The sequence below is a fragment of the Thermobia domestica genome, chromosome 9, assembly GCF_964235325.1.
Source record: "Thermobia domestica chromosome 9, izTheDome1.hap1.1, whole genome shotgun sequence".
In the NCBI taxonomy this organism is placed as follows: Eukaryota; Metazoa; Arthropoda; class Insecta; order Zygentoma; family Lepismatidae; genus Thermobia; species Thermobia domestica.
In genome coordinates this window covers 145,176,879-145,202,532 of record NC_137462.1, presented here as the reverse complement: position 1 = coordinate 145,202,532, position 25,654 = coordinate 145,176,879, and the positions used below count along the sequence as shown (strand labels likewise).

Sequence of the window (25,654 nt, the reverse complement as noted above, 5' to 3'; positions counted from 1 at the left end):
TGAATTTAGCATATCAGCGAAAAGCATAATAGCTTTGAAAAGTTGTTCGCAAAACAAAACGAAAAGGGCTTTGCCATATTTTTAATACTGAAAATTCTATTTTCCATTGTTTACAATGCTAATCTGCGCGCCAAATGCTTTCCAATGTTAAGTCTATGGGTATCCCGTTTTTCGGCGATTATTCCTCAATGGTTATGTCTGACTGGGACATGCGACCCCATAAGACACTCCGCGCGCACTCTGAAATCACCATGTCAAATTTGGTTAAGAATAGTTCAGCCATATCTGAGTAGTATCCGGACAATCAAACACCCAAGTCGAGTAGAGAGGAGCTTCGGCTCCAATTATTTGGTTATTTTATTCATATCAGTGTGTAGGTGGTAATCTAAAAAAAATTGAACACTGGATTGACAAGACTACAGAATAAACCAATCAATGTCCTCATTTCTCAGCCGATTATTACACATAAGCTACCAGCGATATACTCGGCTATTTAAAATAAAAAAAGTCGTATGTTTCTACAGTAAAATTTCTGTAATATATTTTCGTATACTGACGTGTGTGTATGTATATATTTATATGTGTATGTCCGCATAACACTTACAATCATAAGTAACATAGATAAAATAGTCATAAAAGAATGAGAATTTGAAGAGGAGAGGAGTGCAATAACCAATGATCCTGATAAATAGTTTAGAGTCCAGAAAAACACTCCAGTATTAATGGATAGTTCAGCTTTTAATTTATCTACATTTCCTAATGTTTGTTCATCTTTTCATTCATTGTTTAATTTCTAATATGTCTGGCAACGCTGCAAAGACGACTTGAATAATGTGTCGCAGCTCAGAGCAAGTATTTCGGGCAGATCCAAGATGTTGTTTCCCGTCGTGATGAATGACTTCTTGTACTGTCAGTCAGAGGGCGTCAGTGTTCTCTTTGGGATTCTGTGCTTTGTCATTGGACGAGGAAGTTCGAATAAGTAAAACTGGCGCCACATGTCCCTTCTCGTCTCCCAACCCTCTCGCACATATTTATTCAGCAAAATTCAAATCTCTCGGTCTCAATATATAAAGATTGAACTTTTTAGATTAAAGCAAAACATCATCTATGAATGCATGGAAAATAGTTTTGATAATATGGAAAATAAGATGTAGAACACACGTTGAACAAATTAAATATTTTATGAACACTCGATCAAGGTATGAGTCTGACATATTTTGCTTTTTAAGTTGATTTTTCTTTTCTCTGGTAAAATTGGTTTTACATTTCCACAAGCAGTTACGCTGTTGCTTTGATAACAATTTATTTAGATTTTATAGCTTATCATGAGAATATAAAGAGTTAAATTTAAAGGATCGTGGAGAATCCGTGATAAAACACTCATTTCTGGTCCGTGGGGTTTGTGGTTCGATTTCAACTCGCACCAAGAGAATTTTGTGGTAGACAAACACCGTGTTCGTGGATTTTCTCGAGATTCTCCTGCTTCCTTCCTCTTTCTTCATTATACACTATTTCGTTCATTATCATCACCATCGACTCCTTAGCCTCGGAGCATAATCATCGGACGTTAAACTGAAAAAGATGTAAAATTTAAAAAAAAAATATTTAAAAGATTTGATTTTCACTTATTTTTAAAAAATGTTGCAAATCTTGCACACTTGTTTGCTTGAGCTTGCTTGAACTTGCCGATTTATTTCTGCATGACAGACCATTCCAAGTTCGTTATGACTAATCGCTTTCCACTATCTAACCCATAGAAGCCAGAGTACCACAAGGATCGTGCTTGTCACCTCTATTATATAATCTGTACACAGCAAATGTTCCAGCTACTGCCAATACAATAGCCACGTTCGTGGAAGACACTGCTTTCTTTCTCAACAAGTGGGACATCAGATTCTTACACCTCTGGATGCAATGCTGTCTGGACCGCCTAATAGAATGGATAGCTAGATGGAAAATCAAGATCAATCCTGCAAAGACTATTGTGCTACATTTCTCCAAACATCAACTCCCTCCTCCTTTTCACCTCTACTACGACAACCATTTACTAAATCAGGCAAACGGCACCAATTACCTATGTATCCACCTCGACCGGAAACTCTCGTTTCAACAACATATTCAGAAAATAATTTCCAAAGCTCACCAGCAACTTCAAGCACTCACATGTCTCTTCAGATCATCTGGACAGACAGAACTGACAGAACTGCATGACAGACTTTCAACTTCAGACAGAACTCTACATATATAAGCAAATGGTACGCCCAATTCTACTTCACGTCCCCAGGACTTGTATGAAGAAACTACAGATCACTCAGAACTACGGTTTCCTCTCTCTTTATTGAACATACTCAGGATACCAAGATCGCTTAGGTTCATGAGGACACCGGTATTTCATACATCGAGGAGCTAATGAATTTTCACTTCTGGAACTTCTGAACCCAACTCCAAAACCCAGAATAAGATGTCTAGCAAAGGATTGGCCAAACACCAGCTTCGAGGCGCATTTATGCCAGACACCTCAGCCCCCCTTTCTCAATGATATCATTTTCTCTTTGATACAACCACCCTACTACTTACCATCTACAGCAAAACAAGCCACCGCCACCAAAGAAGAACCCAACCTCTATCAATGACGATAGACTGTGCTTCACACACAAATAAAGAACTGAACACTACAAATAATAAATAAATAAATAAATAAATACACCCACATATACAATTCCAACTACACATTAGAAGCAGAAACTGCGACAGTAGCGCTTCTTTCGACCACTGATATCACTTCATCTCATATGATCAACAACCTTATGCAAGAGAAACCCAGAGATCAAGGAGCAAAACTGTCAATACAGGTCAGGTTAGGATATGTCTGGCATCAATTCTATTGCAGTCTGCAGCAATATGGTGTGAGGTCCGTAGTGGATTGGTTCGTTTTATTAAGAACCTAAGAGAAACCTGAAGGAAAACGTCCCATGGAAAGGCAATTATATACTATTTATAGTTGCAGAAATAACTCAGTTCGGTAATTAATTATCATCATAAATGCATTACATTTTGTGATCTAATGATTCTTTTCCAATGTAGCTCTACGATTTTGTATCGCAAACTGCGATGTGATACTACTTAAAACACACACACACACACACACACACACATATATATATATATATATATATATATATATATATATATATATATATATATATATATATATATGAGTATTTTTAACTTTACATTTGGGCCTGGAAATGTTTCTCCCAAATATTTTCTTCTATTTTTAAGATTATTGATCAGTTGTGTTCTTCTTCTTCTTCCTACTTCTTGCTTTCCTTCCATCTTCCTTTCTATTGTGGGATGAAGAAGACGCTTTCTATTGCAATCAAATCCAAATTGGTCTTCCTACGAAGAATGCTGGCTAAAAGTGTCCTCTTCTCTCCTATCCGTTTTAAAACACCTTCATTTGTTACTTCCTCTGTCTATTTTATCTCCTCCATCTTCCTCCAACACCACATTTCAAAGATCTCTAAATATTTCTTGACAATCTTCGTAGAAAATATAATTTATACTGAGGTACAGCTAAACTTTTTGATTGGAGTTAGCATTTCATTTCAGCACCGAAATTAAACGAGACGTGGATGCTCAGTTTAATGTGGGATTCGAACCACCATAATACGTTGAGAATTCACAACTCTCTCACTAGAAATCGTACCCAGGACCCTTGCACACTGTTACAGCAAAATATATTACAAATCTTAAAAATGAAGCAGTTGTTTGTATCCCAAAAAAGGGGACATTTTCCAATCTTCCTAAAACCAATCCGGACCATTTTAGGGTCCAAAAAAGAGGATATGTCAGGGTAAAAGAGAACGTCTGGAACACCAAGATCATCCTATAGTTAGCAAGACATGGAGGAAAAAGAAACCTTCTTATATCATTCAGAAGTTTAACTTTTTGTAACTTAGTTTTTAAATAAACAACAAGCAATTCGCCCTGCATCGAGATCATTATTCAACTTCTTTCTCTTCCTTAATTGTTATTATACCAAAAAAATACTCCAACACTGACTTACAACTTTAGCCTCATTTGTAAACTGTGGGTAATTGGACCAATAAATCAAATTGAACCTAGGTATTAAAGAGGTGACAAGATAGAGAGTTGCTAAAAGGCGAACCTAGAAACTACCCACAAGTCCTCACCAAGTGAAGTAGAGGTTCACCAGAAGCACAGATAAGTGAAACTTAAAAATGCATCCTGAAAGTGACTTGGAAGCATAAAAGGAAGACGCAGATCTCATGTCTAAAGCGTGCTCGTTTAGTGCATGGGGACTCGAGTTCGATTCCCGGTGGGTGAGAGAGCATTAAAAAAAATATCATGTTACGATGGTTCGGATTCCACCTTAAACTGTAGGTTCACGTATCATATGGCATCAGTACTGAAAAGGGAAGCTAAAATTCAACGAATCAAAGACAAACAGACATAGACACTATAAAGCCAGCGACGCCCAAGTACTGTTACTTAAAAGTCTTCTTAAGCTCCCTCTTCTGGGACTACAGTGGTTCAGTGATAAGTATTGAAACATAAAATTTTAATATTTATGCTTGCTGTACGATTTTCCTTGTTAGTGAGCAATACTTCACCAAAATAAATTACATCACAAAAATAACTTACAGAGCACTTCTCGGTAACAAAAGTTTTCTTGCAAAATATTACTTGTATTACAATATAACGGTCTGTAAATGATAAGGACTTTCGTAAAAATAAATAAATAAATAAATTATTTTGTATTAGTATGTAAGGCACCTTTCGGGGTATGTGCGTGGCACAGCCAGCAGAATTACGTCTCTGATAGAAGTATTACGTCACTGTTAGGATTATATATGTGTGTGTGTGTCACTGTTAGGATATGCCTATCACTGTGGGAAAATCAAACAACAGAAACGATTCCCTACGTGTATACAGAGTACATTAGCAAATAAATAAATAATCTATTTGCAGCACAATGAAAACTATCAACTGCATTTTGATTGGCAAAAAACGACATACATTTTTTGTGTTATAATAATTCATTTTCGTTGATCTCCTCTAAAACGACGCATTAGAATACACCTCATTTTGTTCAGTTTGATGTGGTCCACTGACTGATGTTATGTCTTATCTTTGGATAATATTATAATTAGAGCAACCTACATTATGCTTCATTTTTGCTTAATTATGCTTTATTCGTAGTTTCAATCATTATTTTACATTAATCGCGTATAATGTATATTTACTATATTAAATATTCTAAATATCTTGATCTATTTATTTATATTTTATGCAACAGCTTTCTTTCATATTTAATGGATTTCCTACTTAATGCACTGTAAAGAGATATGCTTTACTCGAGTCAGTTTTTTTTTTTTTTTTTATCATTTATGTGCACCTTAGAGCTGCATATACAAGGAAAGGGAAAGTAAAAGTTGCCAAAAAAAAAAAAAATACCGAAAGTGCTCAAGTTCAAAAGGTACACTTAACAATATAATGTGAAGTTCTTGTGCACTTTCTGTACATTTCGAATCATCATTCATAACTGCGCAGTTATGCTTAGAAGAAAACTATTGTTTATTCATTATTGGCGGGAAGTTTTTTCTTCTTTTCCTATTTTCTTTTCTCCATTTCAAAGAATTACATCGAAAAGTTTACATAAATAAAAAATAAGCTTTTCACTGTTGCATTGATATATTCTAAAAGATTTTGCATTGTAAATACTGCTTTTTATATTTAAAAAAAATATTAATACAGCATATGAAACTTGCAGTTAAACAGAATTTTCCAAGAATTGTTCCAATAGAATTTTCCTAGAATTATGCTATACATTTTAAATTATGTTTTATACTTTATTTTCTAAAATTATGCTTTATTATGCTTTTAAAATTAGTTTCTTCTGGACCCTTAGACAACCAGAACCATGTTCAAGGCGTAAATAGCTGTTATGCTTTTATGCTTTTGGGTTGCCCTAATTATAATTAACAAAAAATTAAAGTTTAAGGCTTGATCATAATTTTGGACCATATCTCATTAATGATTACACTGTATACTGTCGTGTTGCTAGTGCTAAAGTGAAGGGAGTGATGAGATTATACTTTAGTATTACATTCATCTTCATTCATTGACAGAGTGATTATTGTACAGTAGGCTTACGAAATAATTCGTATTTCTCAATTTTCTCGAAAACTATACATGAGGATTTAGACTTGCCTATATAATTTTGTTCATCTTAATTAGGCCTATCGATTGGTATAGGCAAGGGTAAAAGTGGATTTGAAAAGGTAAAGGGATGCATTACGTCATGCCGTCCCCCATGCCTATCTTTGTCCAATATATATATTAGGAAGTAGAGGGAGGCCATGGATATTTTTGGACGTTGCTCTCACTCTTTCCCCTCGGTACAGGTCTTACTTGTGGACTTTCTTTCGTTAAACGCTAACAGTGACGCCGATTTCTAAAGAGCTTTGAGGAAAGATCCGTTCAGATATTATCTACAAGAAATCAATAAGAATTTTAATACAAATATGGTGACCCCAGAAAACTTTGCAGCCTGGGTCCCATAGCTCTTCCCTTCAAGGTTCGTGCCCATGCATGCTAATAATGTTGTAGAATTACTATTTTGATTGTTTCAGAAATGTGTAATTACAATACGTTTAAAATTCAACGATTGCAATGTTGTGAAATTGTCAGTTGTATGCAACCAGCCTAATTTTGTTGTATTGCTGTATTACATAACACGAAGGTTAATTTTGGTTAAAACTTTCAATACCTACTACAATATAAAAACATTCGGTAAGTTAATGTTTTTATAAAACTAACAATAGGATTTCACGACAAATATTCCAATTTACCGTATATCTATGATCGTTTTCGCATTTAAGAATAATCTAGTTGCTATTTGTGACTTCTATGAAACAAAGAAAAGCGTTCAATTAAATCTTATTTCATCTCAGTGAATACAAGGAATGCAATAACAATTTCTCAAAGTCCATCTCAACCTTTGTTCCAACTCACAATCAATACATCATTTGCTTGCTGTTCTCTATGTTACGCTATTCTCCGTTGGTAGTTTACCAGAATGTATAACTAACAAGTTATCGTTACAAAGACACGATGTTTTAGCAGAGGAACATAGAATTTAAAACATTTGTTTTGTTACATTGTATATATTGTAATGTTTTTGCATGTTTAGTTACGTTTCAAACACAATAAGTACGAGATATAGCCAGGTTTGAAGTCCCACGGTTATGTGCCGAGGCTAAAGGATACGGTGATAATCATACGGATGATAATGGTGAAATGAAGTAAGTCTAAGGAAACGGGAGAACTCCGACAAAACAAAAGCACACGGTGATTGTCCGCCACAAAACCCACTTGGCGGAAGCTGGAATCAAGTCAGAAATCCCCGGTCTCATTTCCTTAAAATATATTTTCGCAACTACCTTAACTTATATGAACAAACTTTTCAAGTATAGGTAATTGGTTAAAGATCTTCCATTACAATGATCGGTAATCCTGAATGATGTTTTTGCCAAAGTTTTCCAGACGACTGTTTAGATCGTAAGTTTAAGTTTAGGCCATGGGCACTTGTTTTTACTTCATTCTCACTATTCTTTCTACTGTATTGTTACTGAGTTAATGATTCCAATAAATTGGACTTGGTGACTGCATGTGCAAGTTTGTTAAATAAATACATTATTAAAGAATGCTCTAAAGTCTTTTTACATATTTAGGCGTGGGACTCTTAAATACCATCTATAACTACATTCAGATAATTTGTCCTAAGTATTTTATATCTTTCCAGAATATATTTACTAACCTTCGAAATCCCTCTGACTGGCCATAGAGAAGGCATTACCTTTTACGGCCCGCCGATCCCTGATGAGAATGAAAGTCGTTGAAAAAATCTCTCTGCCCGTTGGTCTAGTGATTAGCGCACGCTCTTTAAGTGCATAAGGTATCGGGTTCGTTTCCTGGTGGGAGAGCATAGTTGTTAGGATTCTACATTAAACTACGACTACATATCTTCTCATATAGCTTTAGTGCTGGGAAGGGAAGCTAAATTCCAACAAACAATATTAATCAATTTGTAAAATACTATTCTATCATTCCTACTAAACCACACTCGACGCAACATTGTTTTCACGGTTAACTCAACATCTTTGTTTGAATTACACAAAATTATATTAAGCTAAATATTCTAAATTGGATACTTATAGTTCCTTTGAAGGCTGTTCAACTTACAGATCGCGTAGATTTGTATCCATATACATAAAAATGAAAGCGATTATGTTCGTAATTCTTGAACCACCCGACCGATCTCGATCAAATTTTCAACATAGATGAGGTTCGGCCTGGGATGATTTATATCATTTCACTTTGATGGTGCAACTTAGGGGATGGGAAAGGGAGAGATTAATAAAAATGATCAAAAATGACCGGCATTAGAGTCATATCCATAGTTTTTGGGGTAGCTGAGACGAACAGTGAAACTTCCGATGTCGTTTAAGTCTAAATTCAGCTCTGCAACTTAGGGAGGGGAAGATATATATATATATATATATATATATATATATATATATATATATATATATATATATATATATATATATATATATATATATATATATATATAATCAGAGTCGAATATATAGTTTACGGGGTTACTGGGATGAACAGTGACATTTTTGGTGTCGTTTAAATCTAAATTCAGCCTCCATTAGTAATCCTAATGGAGTATTGTGACTCTTCCCGAGCAAAGTACGGCCATTTTGCTAGTAACAATAAATATTTAAAATTTTATTCAATTTTAGCGAAACGATGCCCATAATATATGTGTTGTTTATGATAAAGTTTACCTGCTTTGTAAGATTTTTGAGTGAAGGAGGATAAAAGGAGGAAATGATTTGGAGAAGAACGTACAACGACGACTTAAGCCGCTGAGTGTCAGTCACAAGTGATCGATAGTTTCTTTTTCGGAAAGCAGTAAAAAATAATCTCTCTTTATCCGCTCTCCAAGTTCCAGAGGAATAAACCAACGGAAAAGGTTCTCTAGGTAGTCACCTCTACTGACTCACTTTCACGTGATGACATCTTACAAGAGATAAGATGCGTCATTATGAGATAAAATGTGAAAAAATTAAAACTAAAAGAAAAGAATTATTTTTTTACGTCTTTACCAATCTTAGGATAATAAAGCTTATGTTTTTCACTTTATAAAAACATTTTTAAAACATGCATGGAGTAATACAGATGTCAACATGTTCAGAGCTCTTAACCTTCTTTAGGATAACACTCAAGGTAATAGTCAATTTATCCCAGTGTAGTCTTTACAGTATATCAACGCCTGTCTTCTTTATTTATTTATTTATCTACTTTTCGTTCATAGATCAGTCTTTAGAGATGAATTATGGACTAGCCTTTCACTCAAAATAAATAACCTACATTTTTTTCTTCGTAGCACATTTATTTATATGCATGTAAAAAAAAAAAGGACTTTATACATTTCTGCAAAGTATTTCCTGCTTCAAACAACAACATATTGTACGACTTTCATACATATTTGATTTCTGACTTACGAATTCTCCCTATTCTTTAAACCAGTCAAGAATACTTCACTCCCTTAACTGAAAAAAAGTTAAAATCTTTATTCGTTTTGTGTGTGTGTGTGTGTTCCTTCGTGGTTTACATATACAGGGTGTCCATAAAAATAATATCGTACTTTTAAAGTGGTACTACGTTGCTTTGGATAATCGTATTAAAATGAAATTGGTCCCATTTGAAAGAAAAACTCAAATATTTCTTTTTACTAAACTACATAGACATTGAATGTGAGCTCCACGAGTGGCGATACAGACATCAAGACGATATTCCCATTCACGCCAGACGCGCTTCAATGTATCTGATGAAATGGACTAGATGACAGCACTGATACGTACTTGCACTTCTTGCAAGTTTTGAGACAATGGAGGGAATATAGACACAATCTTTTTTACATAACCCCATAAAAAGTAGTCACAGACCAAGTCAGACTCTGTGTGCTGTGATTCCAACTTCGTACTTGTGGAATCGCCATAACTCTTTAAATCTTATTCTTTAACAAGAACACAACACAACGAAAGGGAAATAAATTTACGTTAGCACATTATGGCATAACAGTACAGAAACATAAAAGCTTCCCAAATGACCTCCAGCAGAAACAACAACTGCCTGCTAACTATCTTAAAAAAAAAAAAAAAGCAAACGCCAAAAATATAGGCGGGTTGCGCGCGCACCTTACAGCTCGCTGTTGTCAACTCTCCCTTGTCATGTGCCACCTCCTTCCATTCCTGTTGCAGGAGTAAGCAGACAACAGCCATTTACCTAGCCATAGCTCAAAGCCTGCGTTCTGCCGTAACCAATCTTCAACACGCGCGCGAAACATGAAACCTTGACAGTGACTGAGCAAGACAAATGTAAATATGGCAAGTGCGCAGGTTTCTAGTTGGCTGTTGCTCTCTCCACCCACTTTTTGTTGCGCGCGCAACCCGCCTATATTTTTGGCGTTTGCTTTAATAATGAACCAATATGGACTAATCACAAAATAAATATGAGTGAATTTACTTTTAATGTGTTTGATCCTGTCCATTATTGACATTGTTGTCCATTGTTGACACGTACAAAAATATTTCAGTTTTTTCCTTCAAATGTGACCAATTTTATTTAAAAATGAGTATCCAAAGTAACGTAATACCACTTTAAAGTATGGTACTATTTTTATGGACGCACTGTATTGTAAGAAATGCTAATTTTGAAATTATATGCATGGTACTTCATAAGTCAGAATCCATAGGATAAAACCACAATATAATTACAATATCTCCTCAAAATCTTCACCTCCATGTTGGACATACAGTTAAGCACAGGTGAGTTACTCTTTTACATTTTATGAATCTCACACACGGAAAATTCCAGACATTCATGCAAGACACGTTTTTCAAGGTGAGAAATATTGAAGATTTCTACTTCGTAGACTGACTTTTGGTCTGTCTCAATACATAAAATGGAATGAGAGAAATTACAAATATTTGTCTCCACACATTACATCACTTACTTATATCTATATTATACGCTTAGCACAGATCTTATAATTATGTTATAGCCTGCTCCTATGGATACTGACTTATGAGACATCCTCTAGTTCTGTCTACTTTCTATCTTGTTAACTGTCTTCCAAGCAAATGTACTTCAATAATTATTTTGTAACTACTTAATTTTTTCTTAAATTATATTCACGTCAGTAAAGAGTGCAGAGAAGTCTATTTTTATGTCCATACTTTTTCCATTACTTTAAAAAAGCAAAGAATTTTTCTCGAACCTCGTCTTAAACTATAATAAGCATAAAATTAGGTTTCTTTAAAGGAAAAGATTATTTACTTTCTTTTCATACTACATGTATAACAAAAAATTAAAAAAAAAACTTTCCTGTGCAAACTTCAAAACTTTCTGGCAGCACATTAAGTATTTTTTTTTTCCTTTTATACAAGTAGAACTTTAATTAAAATGTCTCCTATCAGATTGAATAACACTCGTCTCTCTTTACACTCCAAGAAACACACACACACACACTTCACACACATACACACACACAATATACAATTATAAAAGACGTAAAAGATATTCGGTTCAAAATCTCTTGTCGTCGCGAATTCTGTCGAGGAATCTGAAGCTTAAAATATACAAAACGATAATCATGCCTGTTGTTTTGTATGGTTGCGAAACATGGTCGCTTACTCTGAGGGAAGAACATAGACTGAAAGTATTTGAGAACAAGATCCTGAGACGAATATTCGGACCCAAGAGGAACGGGAATGGGGAATGGCGGAAACTTCATAACGAGGAACTACATAATTTATATGGTTTACCCAACATAGTTAGGGTCGTCAAGTCTAGGAGGCTTAGGTCGGCGGGTCATGTAGCTAGAATGGAAGAAAGTAGAAACGCTTTCAAAGTCTTGACTGGAAGACCAATCGGAAAACGACCATTAGGAAGACCTAGGCGCGGATGGAAGGACAATATTAAGATGGATCTCGCAGAGATTGGAATACAAAGTAGAAACTGGATACAGTTAGCTAAGGATAGAAGTCAGTGGAGAGCTTTTGTGAACGCAGCATTGAACCTCCGGGTTCCATAGACCACAGAGTTAGTTAAAAGACGTAAAAGATAGACAACCAGTGCAGAATTTTAATTGCAATGTTTTCATGTTTGCATGCAACTAGCAAACGTGTATTGTTTATTTATTATTCATTTTTTTTTAAGTTTCGAAGTAATAATAAAAGTGAAAAAATGTGCTTTATTTATAGTGCTAAAACAGCGATCAGCCAAATGCAGTACTTTGTCAAAATCATAAATTTTGTACATTCAAAATTACAAAGTTAAAGAGAGAGAAAAAGAAACAAGAGAAATGTTCGCGTACTTATTACAGCTTCGAACCAATCATCATTTATAGCTTATATCAGAGCTCCTTTTATGTAAATTCGTGAAAGTACATATTATCGTGACATTATTTTGTTAATTTTTCTTTGAGATTTCTTTCTTACAGGGCAGTCAAAAAGTTCCCGGAATTTTGTTGAAGCTCTTTATTGCCACAATATAATTTACACATTTACTTCACCGCCTTCAAAAGTAGACTTCTTTGAAACACACATACTTGCTCAACTGCTCCTGCCATTGCTGGAACACAGACGAAAGTCCTCTTGTGGTATCGTATCTCCCGCTGTTCAGACGTCACGTTGGTTTTGGTCGTCTTCTACAGTGGTGAAACCTTTCAGACCAATTTTTCTTTAAATCATTGACACCGTAAACTGTTTTAAAGCTATGAAAGTCTCTGAAGCAGATTGCCTTAATTTGCACATGAACTTTATGTTTGCGCGTTGCTTGAACTGCGACATTGAACCAACTCAGTGTTCGTAGCTTTCCTTGCGAAAATTTCCCTCGACTGACACGCGAAAATTTTTCTCGTTTCTTATGAAATTTTCCCCAGTTTGTTGAGTGTTCAATTCCTATGACAGAAGTTATGTGATAAAATTATTTTAGCTATATTAAAGGAAGTGCCAACTACAGGTATATTTGTTTCGTTCATTTGCTTTCTGCTTCTATTATTTTTACTTTTTGCTTCTTTTTTAAAATAAAAAATACATACAAATATATCCAGTCAACAGAGTGCAAATTATTCTACTTTGAATACACACATTATTGCTATTGCATCGGTCTATTTATGGAGAACAAAGAAAAATTTAAGCATTTGTATTGGTCAATCAATCAGCACCAGAATTTCCCTGGATTTTCACGTTTTATCGAAAAAATCCCTTTTACCCTTTTTTTGCTAAATTTACCTACGAAATTTTCCTAGATTAGGGAAATTTCCCTCAAACTACAAACAATGCCAACTGATAACCAGCCTCACCTCCGTCCAGCTACACCAATGCCGTACCGTGGAAAATCAGCGCCCAGGGCGAGAGTATACGGCGGCGCCCCCTGTACATAAGAGTGAGATCGACTGACCATATGCGAACTGCAATAAAATTTTCAAAAATAAACCCTGCTTTTTCTTGATTTTGTGCACTTTTTGTTACTTTTTCCTTCTATTTTATTTCCTTTAGCAAGTGTCTAGGGACGCAAAAAGTATAAATTTGACCCTGGTCAAATTAAATATTAGATTGAAAAATAATCTGTTGATCTAAAATATTGAAAGTAGTTTTTCCTCTTTTTATCTTTCCTTCTTTTCTTTTTCCTCCCGAATTTTGCGCTCCCTTACCTCGGCGCCCGTGGCCGTCGCCCCGCTCGCCGTCCACACAGCACGGCACTGAGCTATACTACTCGTATACTGCTTGTTATAACCTGTTCAACTTGTCAAAATCATAAGTAGACAACCTAAAGACTGTGCTGTACTTGTGGTTGCATCACAAATGCCTAAACTATAACAACATTCTGGTAACTTTATTGGTATTTCAATTATAGTTTGTCAGCCTGAAATAAATCTACTATAGCTATTAAAAGTACTACATTTCTTGTCATATCCCAACATTAAAAGTTTCAATAAAATTTGATCTATACGATGTATAGATCCTAAACAGTTTATAATATTAAAGTTATGTGCAGGTGTCTGATCATGAAATACTGGTATATTCTTTTTTTTTTTAAGAGATCGTTTTTTTTTAAATAAATGTTTCCCATTGTTCCATTTAAAAACGCTAAAATCGTATCTAGTTTTAAACCTCTATTGTATTAATTTTACAATATTATTAGCTATTTGCCCTCTAAAATTGCCTTGCTCTCTCTATATACATCTGGAGTGAAAACTATAAGCTCGCGTATGCTTAAGCTGGAATCTAGAAATTGTGCAAAGAATAGACATATACCAAGTAATAGCTCTCATTCAGCTGAACAATATTATACTCTACCATTATTGGCAGGTGACTTGCCGAAACTGAGAACTTTACATGTCCCACGGTCTTCAGCTAACCTCCTTGTCTTCACGTACGATTTTTCTGTTTTGATACCGTCCATTGTAACCTATTTCATCCCCTTCCTCTCTTTCCTGCCACAATACCCTCTAGCATGTCCCTCATAATATATAGTTCCTACTTAGGTAATGTCACAACCAGTTTCTCTTCTTTTTTTCAATAATATATAAAAAATATTCTTTTCTCCGCACCATTTCTAATATCATCTCATTCTTTTCTCGTTTGAGCCAGCTAATTCTCTCCGTTCTTCTCCACAACCACATTTTAAAAGCTTCCAGTCGTTTTTCATCATTTTTGCATAATGTTCATGTTTCTGGTCCATACAGTACAATACTCCACACGAAGTATTTTGTGAGTCTTTTCCTCAACATCTTACTCAAGGTCCCACAAAATATTTTTTCTTCCCCCTAAAGGATTATTTTGCCATTCCTATCTTTGCTTTTATTCCACATTCACACTTCATATCATCACTAACTATACTACTCAGATATTGAAAACTAGTTACCTGTTCTATTTTCTCCCCCTCCTACTTCTAAATTTGACACCGACCGCTTCGTTCCAATCGTCATGGGTTTTGTCATTCTAATATTTATTTTCTTCCCATACCCCTTCCTTTATACCCCTTCCTCAAGTTTTCTAACATCTTATTAATTATATAGCTGATTGTAAATCATTATTGGTAGTTTACAACCAAATGGAGTTTCTTTGTGAACCTAAAAATTGATGTTGTATGATAACCATAACGCTTACTGTGGTGAAACTGACACTGAAATACTGTTATCATCACTAAACTTTTCATTATGATACCATCAGAATGATAATACGTAACATGGTTAATGAGATGTATCATAAACTCTAAAATTTCATTTCCTGTTTAACCAAAATGTTTACCAAATATAATGTGTACGGTATATAAAAATCATGAACCATATCGAGCTGAGCTGACATGCTTGAAAATAAATTCCCAATCGTAGTTTTCGAGTAAATTGAAGAAATTGATCTCATACCGATAAAAAAAATGCCATTCGTTGCATATTATAATAGAGTGTTTTTAGACTTCCAAACTATGCTATGCATAAGTGATTGAAGTCTTATAGAACAGCTTTGTCCGTCCGTCTGTCTGTAGACAGGTATCAAAATATAAACGGTAAAATATATCGAGATACGCAGTTCTGCAATTGATTCAGTGTCCCGCTTGTAGGTTCCATCTTTCTCCGTTAACTTTCTGTTCAAATCGGAAGTGGTTGAAATAAATTATTGTCAGTTTCAATCCTTATGGCCATAGAACAAAAACAGTACGTGATAGCGAGTAGCTTTTAGATATGGATTCAGCGTACGAGGAACAGGTTGTATCTTTGATCTTATTACTGTATTGCAACCATTATTTATACATGCATTGCTTCAAGTTTGAGTGTTGAATTCGCATGGTTTGGAAGGCTTAGTTTCACATCATGAAACGATACTCACTTGGGTGTTCTCGATGAAAGTGATGCATCTAGATGATCTCTCAAGATATAACAATCGAAAATCGGTTCCCCATGTATTCCTATGGGAATAATTGTATATATCATGCTTGATTCATAAACTACCCCAATGTTGCTGAGATCAGCAGGTTAATATATCAGGATTAAAAAAAAAACACTAATCTATCCGTGGAATATAATGCTAAAATGAAGCTGAATAACTTTCTTCTTGGCAAATGTAAAGACTAATATTTATCTATTTTCAAATATTTAATTCATCTGAAGATATACAGCTTAATTTGAGATAAAATGCTATATTTAAGCCTAGGCACGGTAAAAGATAGTTTGTTACGGAGTTTCGTTTACCAGAAAGCAAACCAAACTCCTTCAAGTGGTGCACAATGTCACACAATTGTTAGAATGTGATTGTAGACTCAGGCAGTTCTAGATGCTGACTGAGTTGTTCAGTTAGTTGTGCTGTATTGGCTATATGGTTGTCTCGGAACGATTCTTTTCAAAAGAACGAAGCTTTCAGTGGAATGAAAGGATCGAATCTCTGAAAGGAAGTGGATTGATTGGTGGAGTCATTCAGGGGAATGAAAGGATGATTTTTTTAAACTTTTCTCCCCAACTTTTGCTAGCGTTTCTTCGTTGATTCTTTTCGTTTCACCAAACTAATTATCTTCACTTTCTCTATACTAGCATTTATATCCATTTCATAAATATTTGTTATATATAATGATAATTTAAATAATCTTAATAGCAAAATCAGGGCAAAAGAACTGATCACTTTGCACATACTCTACCGGTTTAAGCTGCGTTAGGTAAATGGACTGGTTTGAACTGCATTTGGGCAGAACAATCAGATAGAACAGTACTATTGACTGAAACCGTATATTAGGAAGTTAACATTACTTCGAATATGAACCAAAAATGGTGGTTCAGAAACAATGTGATATTTCTTCATGTATTCATATATATATATATATATATGTAAGTGTTCGAAGTACATGCAAAATCTAACATATAATTCAGCCATGATCGTTTTATCAAATGTACACTTGGAAACTTAGTAACTAGGTATGCTGTAAAGATAAAACAGATAGAACAGAACTGGAAATGCTTTTCTCCTAGATAAATTGATGTAAAAAGTAAACTTCTCATAACTGATCACATGACTGTCCTTTAATCATTAGACCGATTAAAGACGTTGACGTTATTCAGCTCTCGTTGGAATGTGATTGTAGACTCAGAGAGTTCCAGATGCTGACTGAGTTGTGCATGTGCTGTGTTAGCTCTATGATTGTTTGTGACAATTAATGATGGGTAAATTTTGGAGCGATTCGTTTCGAAAGAACAAATCCTTCCATGGAATGGAAGGATCGAATCTCTGAAAGGAACTGGATTGACTGACGAAAGGGGAATGAAGGGAATGAAGGGATGGATTCATTCAGTGTAGTTGACAGATTGAGTCAGGATTCGGTTGATGGAACCAGATGACGGAATTAAACAACAGACGAATGGATCCAGTCGATGGATAGATATGGATAGAAGCAAACAAAAAACAATATTTTAAAGCAGGGAGACATTGTACGACAAAGAAATATATAATGATTGTACGTACTACGTATCTAGAAATACCCAAACACACCCAAGAATCTACTACGCATGCCTTTGTCCCTGTATCACTTATTTGCATATAACTAAGAAACTCAAAGCAAAGCAATCTCTCCTTGTATGCTTCTGCGTAACCAATTTTGGAATACTTCCTTACTTAATTAAAGTGATTTGACTAGTTTGGCTGAAAGAAGGTATCATATTGGAGAACCATGTGGGAACTCACAAAGAAAGGATATGAACATGTCATCCGGACATCCGAATCAAACCTAGCCAATTCAATAAACATAACAAAGATATGTTTATGCACAAAAAAAGGTGCCATAGAGAACGAATTAAGTCCCTGGGGCCCATTGACCCTGTTAGTATAAAGAAAATCTTAAACATGTAGTGAAATAGCTATTGCATCAATATTGTTCATTGGAAAGTCATGGTTTATAGTTCATTCCCTTCAGCATGAAACAAGCTTTTCAGAGTGTTATGTATTGGGGCCCATAATGCATTTAAACAGGGAAAATTCGGAGAATGTTGGGAAAATTCCCTCCAGAAATCCCTACCATCAACTTTGGACCACTCTGGAGTGACCCCGGGTAAGAGCACACAATCCAAATGTATTTCTAAATATACTATAGGGATTAGGAAATGAGTGTACCAAGTTTTCTAGTGATAGAAGGAATAGTATGAGAGGAAATCATATATTGTTATACAAGCTTTTCCCTCAAGTTACGTTACGTTATGGAAACTGTTACGAACTCTGGTCAGAAAAATAATAATTATTTAAGTAATAATTCCAGAGTCTGCATGGAAGGAGTTTCATGCAGTACAGTGGTGTTTTTTTTTTCTTTTTGTTCATTTTGATAACTATCTGTGTATAGTTGACTTGATTGTTGGCCAAGTTAGAATCTATACCTAAAAGTACTATAACATACCATTACATGTGGTAGACAGTATCAAAAATGATTTAGTATCGATCGACTATTGCATAGATTTCTACACAATCTTATGTGAAAATAGAACGAACTTGTGAATTCCAAGGATCTCATCGCCTCAAATGTTGCAGTCATGATTATTTCTGAACAACATAGCCTCAAAACTTGTTTTGAAAATGGAGATTTGGCTATAATGTTCATGTTTCTGATTTGAAGTCACATTTATCTTATATCAAGATGGTTAAATATTACGTAAAACTATCTTCGCAAACTCCCCATAATCTACAAGGTTTTTAAAATTGGTCCTTGGTGAAAGAAAAGAAATGAATTATCTTATGAATGCTTTATTCTTCCTTATCGCTCAATTCTTTTTTCCTTTTGTTTTCTCCTTAATTTTCATGGAAGATGACGAATGATGACAGATGAGATGACTTCCCAGCCTCTGTAATTTGATCATTCTTTACTGGAGTTGACGTCATTTTCGGTGCCTCTTATTCCCTTATCTTGACAGTGGATGGAATGATTTATTATATAGTGAAAACGAATAGAAAAATTGCATTTTACCTTATTATATATATATAAAAAGGTAAAATGCTATTTTTCTATTCCTGAGTGTGTGTGTGTGTGTGTGTGTGTGTGTGTGTGTGTATTCAAATATTGTTAGATTAGATGCACAAAAAAAACTAATCAAAATTGATTTCTGCTTTGTTCTTCATCCTTCATTTGATTTTTCATTAAAAAATCACAAGGACACTGTACAGTCAGTGACGAAAGTTCTTTCCATTCGATAAAATTTATTTTGGGAATAACGATAGTATGGCTGGAATGTTCAATGGTGGTATGGCTGAAACGTATAAGAAAATTACATTCTTTTTAATTTACGGAAAACTGTACTCAAATTAGCCTTCCATTCTGAAGTTATTTACGAAACTGATTTAATCAAACAGGAAGAACTTTTGTCGCTGACTGTACATCTACAAAACTCATCTGATCTTGAACAAACTTGGTATGAGCGTAGGCCTTGATTTTCTTAGTATGCATATGAAACATTATCAGTGTATACTTTAGTTCTCGAGTTGTTAAGGGTCTTCACTACACTGAAATTAAACTACCGCTAATTTTAGAGTTTTTCTGTAACATATTCAAAACTAATAAAAATATTCGAATAGCAGAAACGTAGTGAACTAGACAATACGATTTTGCATGTGATTCCGTTATCACAACCCATCTATCTGCTTTCGATTTGCAACTGTAGATAGATTTAGCATTTTTTGCGGGTTCTGTAAATAGCGGCATACCAAAAGCAGATAAGTGAATTGTGGTAAAGGTATCACATGCGAAATCGTATTGTCTAGTTCGCTACGTTTCTGCTTTTCGAATATTTTCATTTGTTTTGAAGATATTACGGTATATAAAAACTCTAAAATTAGCGGTAGTTTAATTTCGTTGTAGTGAAGGCCCTTAATCATAAAATTTGGAGTTTCAACTTTGACAAAAAAAAAAAAAAAAAATCGCAAACCATTTTACTAATTACTATTTAGCAATGTTCTTCACGACACAAGCTAAATAAGAAATATTTCTCGTCCCGTTTTGTCTCGTAAATTTTGCACAAGTCTCGACTCATTTCAGTTCTTGAAAAGGAAGCTTTTTCTCGTCTCATGTTGAAAAATTGTTATCGTATCCTTTAGTAAATCTATGTATATACATTACACTGTGCTATTTTCATGGAAATTACTTAAAAAATCGATTTTAAAAATAATCCTTATCGATGATATACCTAGGTACTTATTTCTGATCGTTGCACTAAGATGATCCGTAATTTTGTGAAAATATTTAATCAACGGATCATAGTTAAGGGAAATTACTAGTATAATTTTACGATATAAATAATATATATTGTTTAATGCATATACTACCGTGTAGAATGAAGTTTACAGTGTAGGGACGAATAGGGAATGCAAAACTTACCATGTCACTGTTTCAGATAAACCTGTGATTGTAAATATTAAAAAGAAAATTGAACTATTCAATGTCATTTAATTTATCCTTTACAAGGAAACGAATGGTGAATGTAAATGAATGATGATGGAAAAATGATAGATGATAAAACGAAGAGAAGACCGTAAAAATCCAAGGACAAGATTTCACAGCAAATGCACTTCGCCTAGGATTGAAGCAAGGAAACGGATATGAGCTTTTCACAGCTGAGCACGAATCTCAGTCTCACAATTGTACGTATACATTTAATATTACATACAATTGATTTTGTCTTGGGATGGAAAGTGAAAATGAAATTTTGAAAGAAAATCTACGCGGAGCTATATTTGAAAGTATCACTTGAACAACCGTCTGATGGTACTAAGCTAAGTATTCTTTTATGAAATGAAATTTTTAAGTTTAACATCACACGCTTGTGCCCTTTAGCCTTAAAAAAAGGCAATGATTAAAGCAAGAGAATGATGATAGAAGAATTGGTGGAATGAGAATATGGGAACAAACGAGAGAACCCCGAGAAAATGCGCGGACCCAATGTTGTATACCACAAACTTACTCGGGCGGAGATTGAACCGTAGACCCAAGTACCAGAGGTAAGCGCTCTACCACTGAGCCACTGCCCCCTCCTTTAATATCCTTTTAAAAGTCAGGGTTCTAGGATGAGGAATTCGAAAGCAGTATCTCTCTATTACAAAGCAACAATGTTAACCGATCATTAAAGTTTGTCTGGTTAAATATCATTGACTGGCTGATTGATTTTAATTTACCATTAAGATTAATGTTAACGTTAATGAAACGAGATCTTAATTAATTAAGATTTTAACATTAAGAGCAAACTGAATGCATTGGGTTATAACTTGAACAACTACAAAACTGTAACATATTTGTTTGTTATTCAGATCTGTAACCTTATTCAGCTTCTTTATTTAGAACTAGGGATGCGCACGAGACGAGTCGAGACGGAATTTTCCTGACAAAATTCGAGTCGAGACACAGCTCTTCCAATAGAAAAGAATACATTTTTCGAGTCGAGACATCACTTTTACAGCACATTTCCGAGACGAGACAGCCTCTCGTGCGCACCCCTATTTAAAACAAAATTGTACCTAGGTAAAGTACAAGATTGCAAGCAAAACGACCCTTTAGTTTCTAAGACATCAATATGTAGTGTGGAAATACTTTCTTTTAATGTTGGATATGGGAATGTCGCCTGGCAAATATCGCTAATATATCAAAGGAGGTGCGATTTTTTAAAATTACTTTTTTTTTACGTTCTACTGTTGTGCTCTTTGGGCTAAAGGAGACAATGAGAAATGAATAGTAAAGGACGATACGTAACATTCATGCTCTCTGTAGAATTTGAACTCGCGACAAACAAGATTGCGATATCCAGTCCAATGCCTAAACGGGCCGGTCGACTATGCCACCTGGCTGTCAGACATGGTCTTAGAACCTTTGAGAAGTCTTGCTATATACTTTATCGCCGAAGCCAACCACATTATTAAATAACATAAAATAAATATATATTTCGCACATCTAGTCTTAATGTGAACTTCAATGCATTTTATATTTTGATTTACAATTTCCGTCAACAGCAGAAATGAAATTAAATGAAATCTTCAGTGTTTTACGTCCCTGTCTACAGCAGAGTACTTTAAGTGATTGTGAAGCTGTTATTATTTATCTCTACGTGAAGACGAAGAGTACTTTCGTGTAGTCGGTGGCTAACGGACCTATCTTGCGTACGTGTGGTTCCGGGATCGATTCACGTGGAACATCATCATGAAGCCATCGAAAAGCTACCTGAATTAAGAAATAGCAGAATTTGATCTAGAAAGTAATAATAATAATAATAATAATAATAATAATAATAATAATAATAATAATAATAATAATAATAATAATAATAATAATAATAATAATAGGACTTGAGAGTAATATACTGACCCATGAACCACCAAATCGAGAAAATGCGCTAACTGGGCAACTATAGTCCCTTGTGGGTCGCAGCGCCGGGGAGTTTAGTTTACGGGAAGACGCAAAGGTTGGGGAGATGCCGCAATGTACGGAAACTTCTTATTTGTGGCAAATAAAAAAAAAAAAAAGATGTCAGTGATGTTAAATAAATTATGATCTTGATTATGACAATGACCGTTTTACGAATATGTTTCTATTTCTTATTGGAATTTACTTGTTTCATACATTAGCATAAATATATTGTCTTACATTAGCTTGATATTAATACTGCATGTATTGCTGCGTAATTATGCAATAAGTATAAAAATTAAAAAAAAACAGCAATGTCAGTGCTCTTCTTACTAATTTGTGCTTCCAAAAAAAAAGAAAGATCTGCAGATCCTAGTACTGTTGGGACCGACAAAGAAATTACAGTTCACCACACTATATCATCGTTTTATATTTTAATTAGTTCTTAAAAGTTTTATAACAATAATATAATACTGTTTTTTAAAATTCTACCACTTTTATAGGCATTTATCTACAATTAAAAAATATATATAATCTACTAGGAAGTGGAACTATATACACGCGATTGTTGGTTCTTCATGAATTGTAGAGAACTGAATCTGGTACTAAAAGCAGGAAAAGAGAGAGAACGATAAATGAATCACCATTTACTTACCGTCCGCCGTCGTCCCGCCGACGCCGAGTTGTCTGCTGCCTGCACCGGCCTGACCTCGTCTCGTACCCTGGAGAAACTGACTGACGTCACTCCGGCACTCACTCACGTGTGTGTGCGAATGGAGAATCAGAGAGATAGTGGAGTCGAACGGAGCTGCAAAGTTTTGGCTGGTCGGGCGGGCGCACTACTTCCCAAAGATCACACTTTAGCACGTGAACGATTCCGTAACAGTGATGGTGAGGGCAAAGTGTGACACAGAGTGGGAACTGTTTTTCGTTTTGGAACCATTTAATGTGTTAGTAGCTTCGGAACAGTGACTACATTTCAGTTCTTTTCTCCCACCATCTACAAATTCTGACAGAAACAAAGTGTATTGGTCAATAAGGACTTAAAGTTGCTATTTTCGTTCCGATACTTGTAGTCCCGAGTTTAATTCTCAGTAGATGCTCCGAAAAGTCAACTCAATGCGGTTTGTTGAGAGTTCGATGTCTCTTTTCGGTACCGAAGTTGCACAGGAGATGGAATCCGAATCGCATGTGCTTCCAAAACGAATTGAACCTGGTCTCCTAGCACTAAACGCCTCAACACCAACCTTTCAACTACGAGGAAATTCCAACATTATGTTGCGGATTCTACAAGTCATTGCTTGTTATGTCCTTATGGAGATGTCTACTGGGTTTGCGCCCATACCAGATTGACCAACTGACCTGGTGGAAGTTTATATCGATTTTCTCGTAATATTCACGCTAAACGGGGAAAAGACCGCAGAGGATGGGAAATTGCGAAAAACTACATTAACTTTTTCTAATCAAAGAGTTCTCATGTTTGCGTATGATATTGTGTGACACAAGCGTTGAGTATAGAACAACATACATACAAAGTCGATATCATCTTCATTATCTATATGCCCTAAGAATTCTTTCTTTCTGCTACTCGAATCAAAAGCTGATTGCTTTGTCAATCACGTGTACCAACAAAGTTTTTTCTTGAATTGCCAGTAAATCAGGGTCGGACTGAAGCCACTTAGACCGATTGCTACCAGTTGGGCCCCACGCTAGAGTGTAAATATATATATATATATATTTACAATAGACAATTTTTGATTCTACAGACCTTGTGGTGTATGTTGACTAGAACCTCAAGCCGACCAAAATTGTTTCCGACTGGGCCATGCGCCTCGTAAGGCCATGCACTTGCTGTAAATATAATATCTTCTGATGTAAATATAATGTAATAATATCTTCTTTTCTCTTTTTTTTTTATAGTCTCTAAACTTGTAGGTACAGAATGTTCAAAAAGTTGAATCCTATCAACTTTGGGTACTATACTTGTGTAATAATACATGGAAAATATTAGGTTCAGGGTTGCCAACCTAACGAATTAGTAATTTCTGATGGTTGTCATGTTTGGGCTTATAATGAAGTAACCTCAGAGTCGTAGATCTCAGAGAATATATTTGTGACTGGCAACATTTTGGTCATCAAATGATATGTAATGTCTATTAGGTGTTTACAGGAGGTGATACGGAATATAACAAAAATTTGTAGAAACGATTTTATTACATCAAATAACTATTTTATTAATTAAGTGAACGTATATGTTAACTTAATGGGCAACATTGCACATCGGTTACAAGATATGCTGAAACTATTTCCTGCTTTCTGCAAGAAAGTAGGCATTTTTCTTAAAGGTTTAGAATTTGAAACGCGATTTTGTTAATACTTAGGTATTCTATACTGCATCATCATTATTACATCTATTTACCTCTCCGAAGGGAGAGGACTTCTAGATTTTGGCTATTTTGTTCATTACGTGAATGAATGTATAACATATTAGTGGTATTCAAGTTTGAGTGTTGAGCAAGAAGATAATCAGAATGACATTCAGCTGCAGGACCTTGACTATTGTTGTCATAATCGGCTATGTGTGCATAAATTTTATGTTTGGTTTGTAGCTTCTGATTTTGAGGAGGCAGGATTTCTAATACAGGTTCAGAGGTTATTATATTGAGATTGTTAAAGTGTTATTGATTGGTAGCTTTTAATTATTTATTTGTTTTTTAAATGTATACAGGAGATTTGGGAGGTCAACATCCAATATGAAGCAATATATAATCAAACCATTCATTTCACATTTTGAAAATCTTTCTGAAGCAGACAGAAGAGACGTGAATCGACTCATCTTCTCGTTGATCCTATATCACCTGCTGAAGTTGAAGACACTATCAAACTATGACGCAACGCATCATCTGGACCGGATCAAATCATCTCCCAATATATCATGGCTTCACCTTCAAAATCATTGCTAACATTTTCACAGAAAGCTTATACAACAATTACATTCCCACTCCTTGCAGATTAATCACACCATAATCACACTCCAAACCTGGAAGCAACAACACTTCCCTTACCAATCTCCAACTTGTTTCTGTCAAATATTATGGAGAAGATTCTAAATAATCCAATGCACATACATATG

General features: G+C 34.9%; 1 protein-coding gene across 1 annotated transcript in view; it reads right to left on the bottom strand.

Moving 5' to 3' along the window:
• Nucleotides 1-23,320, bottom strand: part of Unc-76 (fasciculation and elongation protein Unc-76) — a 624,125-nt gene extending 600,805 nt beyond the window's left edge. The window contains exon 1 of the mRNA XM_081771974.1: nt 23,177-23,320. The gene's annotated coding sequence lies outside the window, so the exon portion shown is untranslated. The remainder of the gene's footprint in view (nt 1-23,176) is intronic.
• Between the last annotated feature and the right edge of the window lie 2,334 nt (nt 23,321-25,654).